Below are 21,448 nucleotides of genomic sequence, written 5' to 3'. Positions count from 1 at the left end.
TTTGTTTGTATTGTTTTATTGGTTTTGTTTGTTTGTTTAAGGTGTTATTTTGTTCTTAAGGGGAGGGGTCAGGGCTGCCGGGGAGGGGGCCCCAGCACACAAAATGGCTGGGGCATGTTCCACAGGGGGGAATGCACTGGGACAACCGATCTCAGTGATCACGGGTAGGAAGAGGAGTTACGCTAAGACTAGACCATGTCATTACAGAGGGGGCAGGTTTAGTCGTCGTCTGAGGACTATTCCTGCCTCCGGGTCTGGTCCTGACCGGATGGATACTAGAATCAGCAAGGGATACCCACATGACCTGAAGGTGCTGCTGTGCAATGCCAGGTCAATGATTCATAAGACCACTGCCATCCATGACTTGATCATGGATGGATTGACCTGGCATGTGTAACAGAGACTTGGTTGGATGAAGCAGATGGGCCTGTCCTTGCCGCTGCTTGTCCACCAGGTTTCTCTTACGCACAGCAACCCAGGTCATGTGGGCGGGGAGGGGGGGTTGCAGTGATTTTTAGGAAGTCATTAGTTTGCACCAGGTGTCCTATTGGGAAGACCCAGTTTTCCGAGTGCATGTTCTGGAAGTTGGGCAATAGGGGCAGTACAGGATTCCTTTTGGTGTACCGACCTCCCTGCTGCACCAAGGATTCCCTGCCCGAGCTGCTTCAGGTCGTGGCAGATGTTCTCCTGGAGACACCTAGCTTGGTTGTCCTAGGGGATTTTAACATCCATGCCGACACGACCTTACAAGGGGCCGCTCGGGACTTCGTGGAAAGCATGGCCTCCATGGGGCTGTCCCTGAATAAGTCTGGCCCAACCCATAGCCGCGGACATGCCTTGGACCTGGTGTTTACCTCTATGGATGTTGGTGATCTGACACTAAGTAAAAGCGAAACGAAAGAAGTGCCATGGTCAGATCACTTCCTGGTGCAACTGGACTTCTCTGCGACCCATCCCCTCTGCAGGGAGGTGGGACCAATTCGGATGGTCCGCCCCCGCCCCTTAATGGATCCAAATGGTTTCCAGAGAGTGGTAGGGGATGCTTTATCCCATGTTGATGGCCTTTCAGCTGATTCCCTGGTGGCCCGCTGGAATGTGGAGTTAACCAGGGCTATTGACTGGCTCCGAAGCGCCCTCTCCGATTGCATGGAGCCCGGACAGCCCTGTGGTTTTCCACGGATCTGAGGGCAATGAAACAATCATTGAGATGGCTAGAGCGCCGGTGGCGGATAACTCATTCCGAATCTGACCAGACACAGGTTAGAGCTCAACGTCAAGCCTACCAAGTGGTGATAGCGACGGCGAAGAAGAATTTCTTCACCGCCTCTATTGCATCTGCAGAAAACAGCAGCAGGAGACTTTTTCAGGTGGTTCACAATTTAGCGGAACCACCTGCAACATCGGGGCCCGGTACGGGCCACATGTTCTCCTGCAATGATTTTGCAAAGTTTTTTGCAGATAAAATCGCTCAGATTCGGGAAGAAGTAGACTCCACCGTGGGAGCAGGGCCGGGGCAGGAGAGTGCTAGAGTTTTGTCTAGTCAAGTTGAGTGGGATCACTTCCAATCTGTTACCTCCGAGGATGTGGACAGGCTGCTTGGACGAGTGAAACCAACCACCTGTCTCCTGGATCCTTGCCCATCCTGGCTTATAAAAGCTAGCTGGGAAGGACTGGGCGATGGGCTTCGTGGGGTGGTGAATGCTTCCCTCCATGAGGGAGCCTTCCCAGACCCGCTGAAAGAGGCGGTTATTAAACCGCTTCTTTTTTTTCTTTTTTTAAAGCGTTTATTAATTTTCCAATAAAAACATCCAATTAACATATCAAATCAAATCCAATAAAAATAAAAAACAAAAATTAAAAAAGGTCCAATTGTCTTCCAAATTGTAATAATTTTGTTTTGACTTCCCACGGTCTGAATTTCGAAGCGCATTCAACATCATAGTCCTGCCTCTCATCATCCTCAATGTTATTCATAATTCCATGTCTGATTTTTCCCTTCCACATTTTGACTCTGGTTCTACGACCCTCATTCATGTCAGAAAACCGATACTGCTTTTTTCTATGGAGTGCAGATTTGTCCGTATATTATACTCCTTCAGCTGTTTTTTCATCGCACCGCTTCATTTAATTGCATCCAATTTCAAAGTTCTGTCCAGCTCTTTGAGAGTTGTTATTTTGGTGGCAGCTCCCAGATCGTTAATCTTTCCTGTCCAGGTGTTATCAAAGAAACAGAGAGAAATTTCCTTCTGTACCCTCCTTGTTGATTTATCTTAAACAGACTGTTTGCAATGTAGCCATATATCACAGTTAGCAATTGGCCTTTGGAATCCTCCCAGTCCCCCCTCTGGGCCCTAGAGGGGGGCTGCCAGACATCCATTTAGCCCTCTCTCTCACTCGTAATCAAAAAAAACATCTTTTTGCAAACAGTTGTATATGTAATATTGTTTCCAGTCTTTATAACCAACCATCCGTTAGCTCCTGTTTCTCTTAATCAGGGAAGTATTTCAGATATTCAATAACGACGTGGTGGGTGACGCCATTTTGTCCTTTGTTTTCGTCTTTAACAGACATTTCCGGTCTTAGAAGAGAAGTGGCTGCGAGTAGATCCCAATTATATGTGAAAGTCCATCTGAACTCACTTTTTGAAGAGCAATTTAAGTTCTTAATGAGACTTGGCATGCATTACGGATTGTTAATGTTAAGGATAAAAGAATGGTTTTTTTTTACATACCAAGCCCGTCCACATTCCAAACGTCATGATGAGGATCTCTTTGAAGTTCGATCTTTTGCACCAGAGACTGTACATACTGCAGGTTTTTTCCAGCTTCTTCAATTCAGAGCGTGTCTGTTTGTTTTCCAAATCTTTATATTTTCCCAAACAGATGCGTCCGGCTATGGGGTGGCGTCGCAGGAGTGTCAGCCGTCCCTAGCCCCGTGACCCAGTGCCCCTGCCGTCTGCCACATCGGCAATCTGGGGCAGACCACGGGTTGTTGAGACAGTCCTCCCCTGCCCTGGGGAGGCTGCCAGGGCTAATTACCCCCATATCAGCCCTGAATTATCGGAACGGCTGAGGTCCGATTGTGTGGAATCAGCCATTTTCCACCGCCAGAAACAGGAAGTCCATTACACCGCTTCTTAAAAAACCATCTTTAGATGCGGCCACGATGGCCAACTATCGCCCAGTCTCAAATCTTCCATTCTTGGGCAAGGTGATTGAGCGAGCGGCTGCTGAACAACTCCAGGCACGCCTGGAAGAAGCGGACCATTTGGATCCCTTCCAGTCAGGATTCAGGCCTCATCATGGGACTGAAACTGCCTTGGTCACACTGGTTGATGATCTCCGGCGGGCTAGGGACAAAGGTGAGAGCTGTTTCCTAGTTCTGCTGGATATCTCAGCGGCGTTTGATACCATCGACCATAACATCCTTCTGGACCGTCTTGAGGGGCTGGGAGCTGGGGGCACTGTCATACAGTGGTTCCGCTCCTTCCTCCTGGGCCGTGTTCAGAAAGTGGTGGTGGGGGATGAGTGTTCAGACCCCTGGGCTCTCACTTGTGGGGGTGCCTCAGGGTTCTGTCCTCTCCCCCATGCTTTTCAACATTTACATGCAGCCGCTGGGAGAGATCATCAGGAGGTTTGGGCTGGGTGTTCATCAGTATGCGGATGATACCCAGCTCTACCTCTCTTTTAAATCAGAACTAGTGAAGGCGGTGAAGGTCCTGTGTGAGTGTCTGGAGGCGGTTGGAGGATGGATGGCGGCTAACAGATTGAGGTTGAATCCTGACAAGACAGAAGTACTGTTTTTGGGGGACAGGAGGCGGGCAGGTATGGAGGATTCCCTGGTCCTGAATGGGGTAACTATGCCCCTGAAGGACCAGGTGCGCAGCCTGGGAGTCATTTTGGACTCACAGCTGTCCATGGAGGCACAGGTCAAATCTGTGTCCAGGGCAGCTGTTTACCAGCTCCATCTGGTACGTAGGCTGAGACCCTATCTGCCTGCGGACTGTCTCGCCAGAGTGGTGCATGCTCTGGTTATCTCCCGCTTGGACTACTGCAATGCACTCTACGTGGGGCTACCTTTGAAGGTGACTCGGAAACTACAACTAATCCAGAATGTGGCAGCTAGACTGGTGACTGGGGGCGGCCGCCGAGACCATATAACACCGGTCTTGAAAGACCTACATTGGCTCCCAGTACGTTTCCAAGCACAATTCAAAGTGTTGGTGCTGACCTTTAAAGCCCTAAAGGGCCTTGGTCCAATATACCTGAAGGAGCGTCTCCACCCCCATCGTTCTGCCAGGACGCTGAGGTCCAGCGCTGAGGGCCTTCTGGCGGTTCCCTCATTACGAGAAGCAAAGCTACAGGGAACCAGGCAGAGTGGCGCCCGCCCTGTGGAACGCCCTCCCATCAGATGTCAAAGCGATAAACAACTACCTGACATTCAGAAGACATCTTAAGGCAGCCCTGTTCAGGGAAGTTTTTAACGTGTGATATTTTACTGTATTTTTGGTTTCTATGGAAGCCGCCCAGAGTGGCTGGGGAGGCCCAGCCAGATAGGCGGGGTATAAATAATAAATTATTATTATTATTATTATTATTATTATTATTATTATATGAAATCCAGACTCATGGCTGCAAGGCCACTTCTGCAAAGACTTAGCCAGTGATCTTCCACAAGTTAGTTGCCAAGCCTTTGAGGGTGCTACTTCCCCCTAGATCAGTGGTGGCCAAACTTGGCCTCCAGCTGTTTTTGGACTACAATTCCCATCATCCCTAGCCAATGGTCCTGCTAGCTAGGAATGATGGGAGTTGTAGTCCAAAAACAGCTGGAGGGCCAAGTTTGGCCACCACTGCCCTAGATCCTATCCTTTTAAATAGCTACATGGGCAATGTAGAAAACTTTCTTTCCTAACTAGCACACATCCTGCATTATTGAGCCATATATATATATATATCTCAATACAAGCAAACCATGCAATCCAAACACAAATACAAAAGAGTAATGCAAAAAGTGAGTGTGTTATTTTAATGTAAAAAAGAGTTGCCAATTTTGTCAGGCACCCCAATACATTTCAAATAATTTCCACTCAGTTTCCTCAGTTTCAAACCTATTAATACACTCCAGGCTTACACTAATCCAAATAAAACTTGTTAATTGTATTTTCATTTATTTTCAGTTTCTGTTCTTGCAGAATGTCTTTGGCTTAATTCACCAAAGCATCACATCCAGAACAAATCCTTAGATTGCAATCCTCTGCATACCTAACCGGGAATAAATTCCATTGAACTCAATCTGGTTTACATGTGAGTTATCAAATGTATAATCAACAGTTAGAAAAGCCCCCCTGCAATATAATACAGGGTTTGGCTTTTTTCATGCACTTTCATGAAGCTGAGCTCAGATAACCACAGCATCCCTCCTTGTCAGAAATGACATGGTTTTTAAGCTGACCACTCACTCTCCCCATCCCTTATTATCCTTGTAAAGTTACCAGTCCACATTATGCATTCTTGTTTGGAAGGATTTGCTGTGCCTAATGCATTAGTCACCAAGCTAATAGCAAAGGAGTCAATGCTCAGACACTTTTCCCACTCACAAACCTACCTATCTTTTTTATAATATGTACCACAACTGTAAATTAAAATGTACCTCATTTCAGAGCATCTCCGTTTCATCAAACTTACATCTTTGGTTTCCTAAAGCTCCCATTTTGGGCAGTTTATCATTATGAAAGTGCTGGGTGAAGCATTTACAAAGGCTGTTTCACCTGGGCTGGCTCCAAGCATATTGTGTGAACAGATAACAGAGGCCAGCACAAGTAACTAGGAATAAAGCTCTCTGCAAAACATTCCCACAAAGTCCTACACACGTTCAGGTCTTGAAAACCTTAAAGAAAGTTGCAGCTCTCTGTACAGAGTTTTGCTTTATTTCCCTGTCTGAACATCTCACCATTTCTCTAATTTCACAGAGTTTTGCTCTTGTTTATTCCCCAGCTGAGGGCCTGACCAGCCATAACTTTCCTGCCTAGAAAGTCAACACATTACAGAGTGGGTCAGTGTTAGGTTCACACAAACTTCCCCCCCTCCACCCATTCCCCCCCTCCACCCAGACTATCTGATGCATACATTTGCCTACACCTCAAGATGGATTAGGCTGCCAATCATCTTGAATCATGCCCATGTTTACCCTTCCATACATTACAGGCTAGAGCACAGGTGAGCCCTAGATAACTTTATGAATATTGCATTTAGATACTTCAAATTTAGGAGATATAATGTATATCCACCAATGCGGGCTATAATGCATTCATAGTGACAGGCTAACATTGACTAGATGGCGAGAGATGCTGAAATCAAAAGATTAATAATTCTTAGGGGCTTTTTTGTAGGGGTGGGTTGGTTAGAAGTTTTCTAACTTTCTCATGACTACTTATGGCTTCCCAAACCACACAATCCTGGGGAAACTCACCTTCCCCACAAAACATTTTTGCAGCTGGAAACATGCATGATTAATGCGGGGTGTTTTCTTTTTTTAAAAAAAATCTCTTTTCACAGCTCAATAGGTACAAAACACAGAAAGGCACTCAGAAGTATTAATAAGGTCTGTTAAGTTTCTGTAACTAAATCATCAAACATTTAGGTAGGTAGGAGAAACCCTTACAAATTGCTATAGAAGAGAAGTTAATTCTAACTTGTAAGTCCAAAGGCAGAGACCAAACACTAAAGAACCCTATTGTATGAGGCTGCTTACCAGTCAGCTATCTAGCCTAGTACCGTTTACTATGGCAGCGAATTCTGAGCTCAGAGACAGGTGGAGGTTCTTCCCAGAACCCAGAGCCAAGATGTTTAAATGAGAAACACTGGAGATTGAATCTGAGACCTTCTGCATGCAAGAAAGTTGCTGTCCCTTGGAGCTTGATCTCCTTCCTTATCCTTTTGGGATAAGTGTCCTTGGGCAAGTCACAGTCACAATTTCCCTTTGTAAAATGGCTTGAAGGTGCCTTGAAGATACTATAGAAATAATTACATTAAACGAACTCTTATAGTTCTGCTTTTCTTGTTTTCTCTTCCAGCTCATCTGATTTTCTAAATTCTCTTAAGCGACTTGTCTCTAGATATGGTCCAATGGGCTGTTAAATATTCAGAGATAGGTACCTCTGTTCAAATTGGGAGGTGCAACAAAAAGAAAACATCAAAACACACTGAAACGAGCTCTCTCTCAGTCCCGCCATTCCACTCCAAAGTGAAACCTTCGTGACTACAATTCATTCATATTTATAATACTAAACGGTTTTATTTCCTGTAACTCTCATGGTTGGTGTTTTTTTTTTTAAATCATCTGCTTACAATGTGTTAAAGCACTGGCATCCTTCCACAGAGTTTAAAATGAGCTGGTGTAATTAAATGTGAAAATATGGGATAAAATATTCTCTGAGTGATTGTTCATTTCAATAAACTCCAGGTCTCTAATTAGTAGCAGCAGGAGTTATGAGACCCTAAAGCTTTGTGTGAACAACAGGCTCCCAGCCTGTAAACCACACTGCTGCTTCAATCTGGTGCAGTGCTAAATGCTTTCAAAGGGTAAATGGTATGAGTGTGGGGAGAAAATATGCCTTCCGTTAAAGTGCTAGAAAGTAAGCAGCTCGCTTCTTGCTGCCGCTGAGCAACAATGTTATAGCTACTGGCACCTTTCCTCCACTCGGAAGGCAAGAGACACAACCTTTTCCATCACACTCCGTTCTGAGCTTCACTTTCAACACAGCAGAATCTTCCTGAAGAATTCCCTTGGAGACCACACTGCAGACTTCAGCCGCACTTATCAGTTGACTCCAGAGGCTGAATATGAATAGTTTTTTTTCTAAAATATTGACAGATCTAAAAACACTAATGATTTCTTGTATCTATTATGCGACTGCGAATACTTCCAACAGGAACCAAGGCAAAAAATAGCACTAGAGATTTACTGTAACTATTGGTTGCATGCTATTTGGTGCTGAGCAAAAGGCACAAAGCATTCTGCACCTTCCAGAGTGGAAGACAGGATCATATCCTGTGTGCAGGCTGATTGCCCTATATAGAAGAATTAATCTTTGATTATATGGAAGATCTCAAGGCAGCAATGTGGTGTACTTTATGCATGCTTTTAAAATGACAAATGACCAGCTCTCTAAAACCTTTTTATTTATTTATTTTAAAAAAGAAAGCTAGGTTCCTCAGTTTTATTATCAGGAAAAATATTTCATCCAAAGTGGTTTGGGCCTTTGAAATGCACACAGGGGAATGCTATTCTCATCAACGTTTCAGACCCAAAACAAAGTGTTTTGCTGTGCTGCTGCAATTCCTAACCTAAGAAGCAGACTTATTAGTGGGAAATCTGTTGAACATTTATGCATTTCCTGCTGATTCAAGAATCTTTAGATACTATCGTTTCTGCTTCCTCCATAAAGGAAGGCAACCATGGCAAATTTAAAAGGAGATAAAAAGTTAAAGAGAGATAGATAAAGCTATAATCTCTGTGATTTTGTACATTTGGCTAAACTTTAAGGATGTGCTCAGCAACAGAAAGTGAAGAAAAATAGTGATGATGGTAGAGTCTGGACACCTCTAAGTTATGCAGTAATACTTTTTTGGATTTAAAGAGGGACAACTGGGACATATATAAATGTATTCACACTTTCTGATATTAGCCAGCCAGGCAGGCAGCCAGACAACCACATACCCCTTCATTCTGTACCCTCCTACAAGTTTCCTTATTTTCTTTTCCAACTTACACTCAACATTATTCATCTACTGAGCATGCTCAGTCCTCCCTCTCTCTATATTAATGTTTCCTTCCCCTGAGAAGCCTTCCCTCTTGTTCCTGGTTTTGGCTACAATCCTGTCAACACTCTCAGCTAAGAGATTACTGTCACGGGTGGGGAGATTGTTTGTGTGAGTGAGGGGTGCTTTGTGGTGAAGAACAACATCAGAGAGACCCTCCTCAACTAAACAATAAATATCAATACAGATTGCATCACCAACCTGAGCCTTTGTAGATGTCCATGTTAGCAAGTCGTGACAAGCAAAAAGGAGAGAAAATTATATATTCATTAGTTTTGTTGTTGCAGGAGAATACTGAAAGAGCACAAACCCCGTTTAAAACTATAGTGTCTATAAACACAAGGTTTGTATTTGATTCCTGAAACGCCCTTTGTTCTTTTCTTTTAAAAAAAATAATTATTCTAGATACACCATCCAGTGTAAACTATTGTGAATGAAATGACTAAGTAAATGAATGAATTGCATTATTAACCTTTATTATTACAGCATAATAGATAGGTACTGAAAATCAAAGATGCTTTATGGGCAGGACGATGCAGAATACCCTGAAATTGAGGATTATCAATTACTTCAGACACTGATCCTTGCAGAAACATAAATTTAAACTGGGTATCAGTTCGTGACTGGCATAAATGCATATTTGTGTGCTTGGGTGACATACATACATACATACTCACACAGCCAGATACATTATGTGTTGGCAGCCTCCATCACATGGTACTCAATCTCTATAAATTGCTAAGCAATCTCCAAAGTAGTAGAATTACAAGGATTTAATATTTCAAGTATTCTTGAAAGATCATCTTGAACTACATTTGTAAGTCTTCTCAAACTTCTACTACTTGAAGAAAATGTTGGAACAGTGTACAAACATAAACAATGTTTTATTTTTCACTTATTAAGCACATGCAAAGCATTAAATCCCTATTCCAGATGTCCAAAGCAGTTTCCCAGTGCTTTGTTTCTACAAGACCCTGGGTGTTTCTGAACATCACACCAGCTTTCTGAAGAGCACCCCGAGAAGCATTTCGTGATGTGCTCTATAGCACATTAACCTCTTTGTAATATTTCTGCACATTAGGAACTTGCTTGACAGAATAGAAGTGGAAGCAGAGGAAGTAAGGAGCTATGAAGACTCAGGAGATAATAGATCTCTAAGAAACGATGAAAGAGGATAGTAGGGAAAGGCAGATGGAGAGCAGGATGAAAAACATGTGAAGCTGGTCAACTCAAGAGTGGCTGGATAAGCGAGGAAGAGAAATGTGTGAAGGAAAAGCAACGTGAACAAAATATCAGCGATAGAAAGAGGATTTTAAGGCAGCACTAGTGCAATAAAGCTACTAAGGTAAATGCTCAGTGAGAGCTTTCAATTTTGAGAGCCATGTTGAAATCTAAGGAAGTGCTACTACAGGAAAGAACACAAGAACAGAAGAGAGAGAAAGGCAGAGCACAGTACCATCATATTTTAGCATCTAAGGCACATCTTCATGGGGCTTTCTTTGGGAAGCAGATGGGTTCATTCTGTACATCTCTTTCCCGATTCACTGATTCATTGTTTGTTGGTTAAGCCAACAGGATTGGTAGCACTGTGTTTTCCAAGTACAGGTGTGCAGCAGTACTATGGGCTGCCATATTTTTGGGCTGTTGGTGGACTTTTCTTAAATCCTACTTTACTTTTCAATTACTTAATAGGAAGCAGGAGTTCCATGCATAGGTGTCCCTGAAAGAGAAAAGCTGCTCTCTTGGAGCCCATTGCTACTGGAGTCCCCTCAATGAACACCCGCACTTAATTAATATGTTCCTGTCCTAAAATGACTTCTTCAGTCTGGGGACTTTGCTAAAAAGAATCAACAAATGTTTGTCAGCAACATGTTAAATATCCATTCTCTGGAAGCTTAATGCACAGTTTCAGCACATACCCTGGTATCTTAACCACTGGCCAGCTGCTGTTAAGCACCAGCAGTCAAGTAGAAGCACTTTCCTTCCTTCCTAATCTCAAGTGGCAATGGGACAAATGTGCAGGGTTCTTTGTTGTGTAATTACTATAATTAGCTGGTCCATTACCGCAGCTCCTTTAGGTCAAGGCTCTAACTCCAGAGAAGTACTAAATGCTGTTGATAGTCAGCTTGGGGGATGTTAAAGCAAGAGTGCTTACAAATAGAGGAGTTTGACAAGTTTCAAAGAAAATAGTTTAGTAGTAATCAAATAAAAACATTGTGGGTTAGATAAACCATGGAAGGGTATTCTCACAAGATTGTGTCAATGTACCTTGAAGAAATTAGCTCCTTTTTAAACCCACAATTAGATTTGGGGTGCTCCCCCCCCCCAAGAAGAGTACAGCAAAGTCCCAGTGACATCCATAGATTGGGATCCAGTGTTTTGGGATGACAAAATAACAACTCTGCATGGTCATGTAGCCAGAATGGTAGAATATAAGTACACAAAAATTTTGAAGAGCAATGAATGCCTATCCAAGAGACAACAAAGCTGATTAGGCCACATATGCCGGTGACTTCAACACATGATGATGCCTCAAACAATAGGTCAAGTAACAATGCTACCTTGGTAATTTCACCAGTACAGCACTTTCTACCCAGGTATTATTAAGAGCATCCTCCTCTCCCCCACCACAGCCCTGTAATTGTTAGGAGGAAATACTGCTGCTTTATACTAATAGATTGGTATATCAACCTATATTACTTTCAAGCTAGCAGAATAAAGAATAATTCCAAAAGCTTTAATAGCAGTCTAGTAGCCACAGCAGCACATATTCAAGCTGTATTCCGAGGTTGCTGCAATCTGACAAATAATGGGTTCTCTTGGACAGTTCCATTGTTAAGAGAACTCAATGGCACCTGAATGAGAATTAAGCACAAAGGGAGCTTCATTCTACCGACTGTGCTAAGTAGAAGCTGGTTGTGCTTCCTATCTTAAGCTGCTCTGCACAGAACATATTAAACAAAATTTCCCGAAAGAAGGGGGACGGGCAGAAAAACATCTCCACGTCTTGCAATGCCTATGATTGTAGCATTTTACACATTAAGCTGCCTGTAAGGTTAAGGTTAACAGAGTGTTGGTAGCATTTAGCCCTTGTCTCCTCCAAATTACACCCTCCCTTTTCAGCTGTTTAATAGTGAATGGGGTTTTGAAGCCGGAGTGCAGCCAGCAACATAGGAAGCAGCCTTAGACGAGGCCAGACTATCTGCCTAAACTAGTTTTATCTGCTCCGATTGGCAGCAACTCTCTGGAGTCTCGGGCAGGCATCCCCCCCACCATAACCTCTAGGTACACCTGACATCTGAGATAAAGCAAGTGACATCTGAGATCAGTGGCAGGTAGAGAGAAAATCTCTTCAGTGGTGATATTCTTTTGGAATTCTATATGCAGGGAGCCTCACTGGGTGCCAACATTGTGATCAGCCAAATATGTTTCTATTCTCCCAGTTCAAACACTTTAAAAATGTTGTTGTTGTGTTTTTAAAACAACACACTGTTATCTTGTGTATTTTTATCTTGTTTTTAAATTATTCATCTACTGCAAATGTATATTTAAGAAAAAGGAAGGGAAACAACAACAGCAGCAGCAGCAAAAATAAAAAGCGGGGGTTGTAAACAGTCTTGGAAGCTTTGCTGAAGTTCTGTATATGAATCGGAGTTGGATACCATTTTGGGGGAAAGGGCTGCATAACCAGGTGGAGAGCTGCTGGGCCGGGCATATTCCAAACGTGGGTAAGTGAAACCCACACCCAAAGACACATCCTTTATGCACACATTCATTCCCCCCTCCACTTATAACAGTTATTTCCCATGGAAACTGAAGCATATAGTTAATTTTCACCTTTTATTTTCTCCATAAACTTTTTCCTACAAAGTTTGTAGGGGGAAATGGGAGGGGGCACTCTCCATGCATGCAAACAAAACAAAACCCCACCCTTCTATAATCCTAGCAGAAGATTGCTAACAGCACCAGTGGACAGCTAAACTGCCCTGCCTTGAAACGAGTCAAACCCTCAAACTTCAAAGAACCGCACACAAGCGACTGCAAAATGCAGGCACACTTTCTGCACATTTACAAGCACTACGAACCTACCACCCTACTGAGGCATTTTCCTTTTGTGTTGATCTGCTTTTCAGAAGATCTGGCACTTTGCACAACATCAAAGCCCTTTCTCTTCTCAGCTGCTTCCTGATGAACTGCTGGGGAGTGGGAATGGACCTGTGGGCTGAATGAAACCCAGTGATGGGCCGTGTCTGACCCACAGGCTGAGGGCTCTTCACCCCTCACATAAATATTGGGGGGGGGGGGGACTTTAGACAGATACAGAAAGTATGGCATTCATAGTGCCTACATCACTGCCCCAGGATTATCTGCATCATGTAACTGTCAGGTATTTCAATTTGTCTGTGTCTAAAATACGGATGAAACATTCTCGTCACCCAGGTAAGTAACCCAGATAAGGCTGGAACGTATATCTTGAGAATTAACTTTGCTAAGAATGATAATTGATATTATGTGCATTCTCCACTACGTGAAGAACCAGGTATTGATTTACCATTTCCTCTTTCATTGTTTAATGGCAACAAGCAACCAGAAACACATTAAAGCCAATTTGTTCTTACTATCGCAATGTATTTTTTTGTTCAGCTGTAGAGGATGGAGTCAAGCCTCATCAGATTTACATCAAAGCATTTTAGCCCGCAGCTGTACCCATGCAAATTCCATAAACAGGCATATTTTTTTACCTGCTGCTCCAAGACTGAAGAAGTGAATATGATTCATGACAAATGAAACAATCTGTTTCAATATAGACTGCAATAATAGGGGTTGTACAGGATTTCAATTTTTAAAAATTCATTTACGCTGATAAAAGTAGCACAGAGAATTGACTTTTTAACTGGCCATTTAAAATCACGCTCTCGGAAGAAAGACTCTTTAAGTAGTAACAGAAGTTCATTTGCAACACTTTTCATATACTGCTAGGCATAGTTTGTCAATATTTCCCCCCAGATGGATATAGATCAGATGGCTATAGAGCTGTGACTGATCCTGCACTGAAGCTGCTGAGCATGCTCAGTGGCATCTAAGATTGCCTGCTCCTGTAGCCCTGAAACATCTGCACTGAAACAAGACAAAAAGGGAAGTACAGGGGTTCCACTGGGCAGTCTCTCTTCAATCAAGACCACACTGAAAAATAGCTGTTTAAAATAAGTTGGGTCCTTAAAGTTGCCCAACTGAAGTAAGGGGTGTTTTATTGTATGATTAGGACACTTGAAATCTAACAATTCATCCAACTGTTGGCCTTGCCCTCACTAGCCAGCCTATCCTGGTCCTCAAAGAATGAAACTTTGTTGGGATTCAGAACAGGGAAGTGGGTCCTTCAATAGGAAAGGCTTGTCTGGATCTCTCTCTGTTCCCTACATGCTTCTTTGAAATATGGGAAGATACTTTGAGCTAGGGTGGCCAAAAGAGACCATGGCTCCTACGGTATTTAATAGTTGTGGAGAATTTCTGCTGGCATGAACTCCCACTGTCCCCAGTGAAAATCTCAGCAGCTGGGGATGATGGGAGTTGTAGTTCAATCCTCATGATCCCAGATGGGTGGAGATGCTGCATGGGTCAATATGCTTCATGTGTCTTCTCCAGTTTTGAAAGAAGAATATGGGGAAAGCAGGAAGGTCCTCTTGCATCCAAGGAAGTGCTGCTGTGCTGCCATCTCTGCTTCCCTGTCCTGCACCCCATGGGAAGCTTTTCTCTCCTAGGGACCAGGATGAGCTGGTGGGTGCGGATATAGGACAAGAATCACTCGTACTCAGGTCCTACACTTTTGGGGCTTCCAACAGCTATCTGGTTGGCCACTATAAGAACGTGATGTTGGGCTAGATGGGTATTTAGTCTGTTGCAGGACTCTTACGTTCTTAATGTGGTATGAACTGTGCTATCCACTGCTTGCTGAAATTGAGCTGGAGCGTGACTTATCTGAACTGGTCAATAGTTTATAGGCAGGGGCATGACTGCTTGGAAGAAATCTGATGATAAGATATTTAAGTGTGTTTGTTTGAACTTATGGTATGAATGGCCTATTACTATTTTTTATATTACTGTGGAACCTTGGTTCTCGAACTTAATCCGTTCCGGGAGTCCATTCGACTCCTGAAACCATTCAAAAACCAAGGCGTGGCTTCCGATTGTCTGCAGGAGCTTCCTGCACTCAAGCAGAAGCTATGTTGGATGTTCGGCTTCCGAGAAACGTTCGCAAACTTCCGAGTTTGCAGCATTCAGGAGCTGATTTGTTTGGCAACTAAGCTGTTCGAGAACCAAGGTACCACTGTACAAGCATTAAGCAAAGTTGTGGCCAAAACTGGCGCTTACTGCTAGGTTATTTCTACCGTTCTGGTAATAAAGGACAATCTCTATTTGAAGACTTCAAAAAACGTGGCAACAAAGCAGCTTGGAATTATAGAATGAATGAAACTCTTCAAAAAATTGTTGTTAACATAAAACATTAGCAATTCTTTCATCGCTTGGAAAACTTCCACTACATTTCACATTCCCAGGGAGCTTCTCTGTACTCTGCAGCACAGGAAAAAGCTTTGGGTACATTTGAATAACTTTCATTCAGACATAAAACTGTGACGAGCAGCTAAAAAAAGCAATGAGCAACTAATGAAGTGCTGCTTACTGTACCAAAAGCGAGGGGGGGAATTTTCCTGCTTTACATCAAACTGACAGGATAAGAGGGCTTTAACTTTCACTGTGCAACAAAGGAGTAGTAAATAGATAAAGTGAAAGGATCATGGGTAAACACACTGATTGCATTATAGCTGAGTTGCAGGGATGGCTCTACCAGATGCCTTAGGCCAGAGGTTTTCAACCTTTCTGAGTCCACGACTCCCTTGATCAACTCCCTTCTTTCTGCAGCACCCCTGTGGGGCTCAGGAGCCCAATTATGTCACCTGTTGCCTGCTGAGCTAGCAGCCCCTCACCCCTTTTTAATACCCTCCCTTGTGGAGGGTTCCCTCAGCCTCCTCTCCCCTCTCCTGGGGAGTCTCCTTGGGAGCTGCCTCCTCACACTGTCCCACAGGGGACTGGGAATTACCCTTAAGCCAGACCCAGAGGCACCATTTGACTGGGGAACTTGTAGCCAGGGCTGCTGCAACAGCTGTGCTGTTGGTAGGCAGAAGACATGAGAGGGCTTCTGAGGAGGGAGGGAAGGAAAGAGGGACAGAGGCCAGTGTTGCCTACAGCACCCCTGACCATCACTCAAGGCACCCCAGGGTGCCACAGCAGGGATTGAAAACTACTGCCTTGGACAGCTGATGCTGGAAGGAGGGAGTGGCAGAGAGATTTTGAAGGGCAGAGCTTTATGGGCCACGTAGTACAGAACCTGGGCTGCATAAGCCAGCCCGAGGCCATCAGGTGCAGTGGAGGCAGCCCACATTGAAGTAAGACTCACCTGGCAGTCTGACCATCTTCTGTACATGGAATGACAGGAGGTGCCATCTTGTCCTTTGCCTAAGGTAGCAAAATGTCTTGGAGAAGCCTTGGTGATTCAGAATCTGATGCAGAGTAAGTATCACAAAGCCATACTTGCCACTGAAGTTTGTAAAGACAGAGGTAAATCTGATCTCTTCTGGCAGCCCTTAGAATATCACATTTTAGACATATCTTCTTCTTATGCCTCTTTAGTAGCCATGTCAATAATCTTTGTGGTACATCTGAACTGCAGACAGGGGCATCAATGTTTGTGTGTGTGCATGTGCGTGCGTACACACACACATTTTTAAAAATTAATTTCAAGGTTGCATTTGGGTGCCCTTATGCTACAAATGGGGATATTACCTCAGAGCATTATAAACAACTTTCCCCAGTTTAAGAGGGGGTTGTCATAACTGAACCCTTTGATACTCTAAAAAGTGACCTGGAGATGGAAGAAGATACCTTGGAAACAGGGCATTTCTTCATATTGCCCAAGTTATAATCTGAAGGAGCCTACATAGGGCTGTTGAGAACTGTGAACTAATCTAGGGTAGATTGGTTTACTTGCTTTATTTTTTATTTTTTACAATAATTTGTTTGTTAAAACAATGCTGTTACACATCTGAATATATGAGGCCTTAAGGATGCTCAGTTATGGAAGTTCATGGGCCTTAGCTATTTGAGGAAATGGACAGATCTCTACTGTAACTCCATTACCACACCTCTTGCATGTGAAATTTGGATCCTCCTCCCTGTCACCATATGAACCCCACAACTTCTTTCTCCTTTGCAAGTCCTTGTCTAATATGGAAGGGAGAATTCCTAGGGCCATTCAAAAATGATGTTCTTATAACTTATCACAATCTTCAGGTTAACATGCCAAATGATCTAAGCAACTGTAACAAATAAAGAAGAGACATCAGTCCTTGATTTTATGACAACAGTGTTTTCCAAGTCTGACTGGATTGACAGAACATCATTTAGCCATTTGCAATCAAATCACCATGTCATCCAATAACTTAGCAATATAATGGGCTCAAAGGAACAAATGAGCACATAAATAAATTTGTTTCTTAAAAAAATTATTCCAATTATTGTCCAGTTGAACACAGCCTGTTTGGACATGCTGCCTACTGCATTCAACAAACACAGCACTAGATTAAAGATTAGCAATAAAAAAATTAAATAAATTGCTACATTGTGTTCTGAAGAAACAGATGCTAAAAGAGATCAATCATTACCAGGAGAGCAAATCTTATCCAATTTTCATGGTACAAAAACAAAAATCAATTGGTTTCAGATTTATCAGAGTTGACATTTATTCACAAATCACAAGATTATGCAGCAGGCATTCTGTTCCTAACAGAATTTGGAAATGTTAAAAATCCACAGTTTCCTAAATCCAAAGGTCCTAGTATTATTTGGTAATCTGGACCCTGCAGAACCACTGACCACAGCAACTGTCAAGTACACAGTAGACCAGCTATGATGGATCAAAATGAATTAACCCTAAGAACTCACTTTCTTCTCCAATTTAATTTTTGTCATCTCCAAGCAATCAGAACTGATGAGCAACAATCTACAGAAGGCCACACCAACTAAATCAGAGTAGCAGAGCTACTTTTTTTTGTATTTTCATCATACGCCGGATAAAATCCTAGAAGCAGATCCTTTTCTCTTCTTTAACCTGTTGCTATAGAAACTTTTTATTCATCAAATATCTTGATTGGGGGAAAAACATGCATGGGTGTTGAGTCAGTCAAAACCAATTTTTAGAAGCCAGGGTTTTTTTTGCGCCTGTGAGCATAAATATCATCAGGCTGAGAAAAACAAGGCACCAAGCCAATTTGCTGCTTATTGTGAGGCTGAGAAAGACCTCCTCCTCCCTTCAAGAAGAAACTATGAAAATGTAAGGCATTCCTTCACAATTGCTAGGAGCAACTGTTGTGTTTGTAATTATTTCTGATGCTATAGTACCATCCTGCATGGAAAACGCATGTTCTTTTTTCCCCACAAGAAGTGGATTAAAAAAAACCCAAAACCACAGGCAAGAACACACAAAACAAGACAAGAATAATACTTATTAAGAAAAGGATGGAGAACCAGATATTGCTGGACTACCAACTTCCATCATTCTTGACCATTATCTGTGCTGGTTGGGGCTGTTTGAATTTGGAACTGTACATTTGGAAGTCCAGTTTCCCCATCACTGAATAAAGGGGAAATAAAATTCACTTATAATAGTCCTTAGTATACAGTGTAGGGCAGTTAGAATAGTGGCGAAATCAAAGTAAAACAGTCTGAGGAGTTGTTCACGAAATATTGAGAATGTTTAGATGGGTAGATTACGCAGACCAACTTAGCACATATTTTTTGATACTACAATATCGCCAAGGAATAAGGAACATACTATACTAGCACACATTTTAATAAAAAATAAATTAGGACTTCCGGGTTGGCGCCATCGCCGAATGGCGGACTCCCTCCGAGCTCCGGAGGGAGCCTGCTCGGCAGGGGCTGGGTCCTACCGCACCGGCGATGCGGGGACCCTTAAAAACCACGGCCACGGGGGCCGTGGACATGGAGACTCGGCTGGCACCGCTAGCGCCCTCCCGACTCGTGAAGGAGCCTTTTTAAAGGCTACGGATCGGGTGCCGGGGAGAAGCGTGGTGCTTTGAGTCCTTTGCTATCCCTGCCGAGCGAAGCCGCATGCCATCCGGCGGAGAGCGCTGACTTCTTCCATTGAAAATTCGGACTTCTTAACAATAACCCGTGAGTAATTTGGAAACCGGGTTCAAAAGGAGAAAAAAAAGAATTTTTTTTTTCCGGATTGGACACGAGCGGGGGGGGATCCAAAAAGGAAGTCAGTCCCCCTCCCTACTGTAAACCTTCCAAAACAAGGATGGGGAAACCAAGGTCCAAAAAGATTTGTATCGCTGATAAAAACTAAGAATTCCACGATGGGGAACTACAAGAACTGTGCTGGAGGAAGAATTGAGGGAGAAGGGAAACGTAACCCCCCCCCCCCTGGGAACCGGGGTGATTGAAGAGAGAGCCTGGTGAAAAGAGTCGGAGATTTTGACAGCTGTCAAAGTAGCTGTCAAAGTCGGAAAGCAGAGAGGATTTTATTATGAGAACTTTGCTGGTTAAATTTGTTACAATTTGCTATAACCCGTTAAAACTTGGATACAAAATGGCGAAAACATGGATAACAATCGGACTTTTGGACTAGAGAAAACAAAGTTACAACAATCCCCCTAGAGGAATTTCGGGACATTACAAAGATGGTCGTAAGTGGAAAAATACCATTGGAATTTTACAGGACTGGTTATCTTCTGGGAAAGCTGCAAAACGGAAATAATATTTTGTCTACAGGGTGTTCAGCTAAAGGAGACAATAGAATTTTCTATTGAAGAAAGGAAGGGACTGAACGCAAGTTTTTGTTCCTGAATAACAATAATCCCTGCAGAGTTACTAAACTTCTGAATTAGAACGTTTCAGCAGCGGAACAAGAGGAAACTGGACTACAACTTGGAAAGAACAATGGGGGGAGTTTTATTAAAGATTTGAAGTTAAATGTTTTAAAAAAATAATTATAAAAAGAAAAAGCCAACAAGGAGTTGGGGGAAATAGGTGATTTATGGACTTTAAGAATTCCAGGCAGATAACATGGTTTGGTGGTCAGGAGGGAAATTAAACCGGGGACAGGGGGGGGGAGAACTAAAATCCAAAGGCTTGTCAACTTTTTTTTTCTGAATTAGCTCTTTCTCATCTATTATACTTTTTATTTCTTATATTTCTATTGTGTGGGGTGTCCTTATCATCAAAAAAAGGGAAATTGTGGAATGAAAATGGGGTGGGCCCTGGGGAGAGAACTTTTGTCTTTTATTAGGGGTATTGATAAGGAGTGTATAAATTTTAAATTCGAATAATGGTCTAAACAAATTAAGTTTCAATTAGAACTGAGAGCTTGTGGAGCCAACAATATGAAAGGAGAATATGGTAGGGGTGGGGGAAGGGGGGAGTCCCGGAAAGTGGATGCATGAAAATAAGGCCTTGAATGTATTTTAATCTTTACTTTCTGTATTTTTGAAAATCTTAATAAATATCATTTAAAAAAAAAATAATAATAAAAAATAAATTAAAATAAGTCTCTTTGTGTGCTTGAGCTCAGGCACAGATTATCTCAGCAAAAAGATGACTGAAGACCCGGTTCTTTGTCATGCGAGTTTGCTGTGTGCTAGACCTGGCTTTTAAAACGCCATTTGTCCAGTTAGCAGTGATGAACAAGAACTGATCCAAAGCACAAATGTCTAACAATGGCAGTCTAGACATACAAGTGACCTATATTGCCTGGGGGTTAACGGCATGGATTCTGTAGCCAGAACCTACAAAGACTGGCTCCTGACTACATGGCTCAGTCATTTAAAAAAATGTCAGGGAAAATAGGCAGCGCCACCGCAAAACAAATGAAAACTCTCAAAGAAGTGAACCTCACAAGTGCCCAAAAAATTGTGTAGCTTATTCATAGATTGTTCTCCCAAAGGGCAAAGAAACTCCTTCACAGGTGACAATAAATAACTACTGTCCTTGATGAAGACTTGTACTTGAAACACATCCAGCATAATAACAGAAAGTTGCAGCGCTTTTGTAAATAAAATACACTATTTCTATGCTACTTTTGCCTGCCTCTTTTTTTCTTTTCCAGTTTCTTTTAAATATTATCCCAGCTGTATAGATGTAGTGCTTGGGGGTGAAAGCAGCTCCCATCTGGCAAGGATAACATTTGAATAGCCCCTGATTGTTAGGAGTTCTCCAGGAGCAATGATTGTAATTAGTGTGTTAGATTCAAGAGAGAATCCTACGCACAGGCTGCAGGTACCGTAGTTTGTTTTCCCTCATATTATATCAGCATCCCCAGTTGAGACTAATGCTTGAAGATGCAGGACTGACCAGCTTCTGCACTTGCTGCTTTCTACACTTGATGCAATATGGACTGCAGCCACTCAGAGAATCCACCTTGAGTTTTATAGTAGCCATCAAAGCTTTTCTGCACTTGGAGAAGTTACTGGAGAGCTCATTAAGAAACTATAAAGAGGTTAAGAAACTATAAAGAGGTTAGACAAGTAAGATCTGTCTCAGATGTTACAGAA

General features: G+C 42.8%; 1 protein-coding gene across 11 annotated transcripts in view; it reads right to left on the bottom strand.

Annotated features, from left to right (window-relative positions):
- THSD7B (thrombospondin type 1 domain containing 7B) overlaps positions 1 to 21,448 on the bottom strand; it is a 646,019-nt gene that overhangs the window by 50,728 nt on the left and 573,843 nt on the right. The window lies entirely within an intron of this gene.

This window comes from Podarcis pityusensis (genome assembly GCF_964106645.2).
Source record: "Podarcis pityusensis genome assembly, chromosome: 1".
Lineage (NCBI taxonomy): Eukaryota > Metazoa > Chordata > Lepidosauria > Squamata > Lacertidae > Podarcis > Podarcis pityusensis.
Note: the sequence above shows the minus strand (reverse complement) of the source record. Positions and strands in the feature narration are given on the sequence as shown.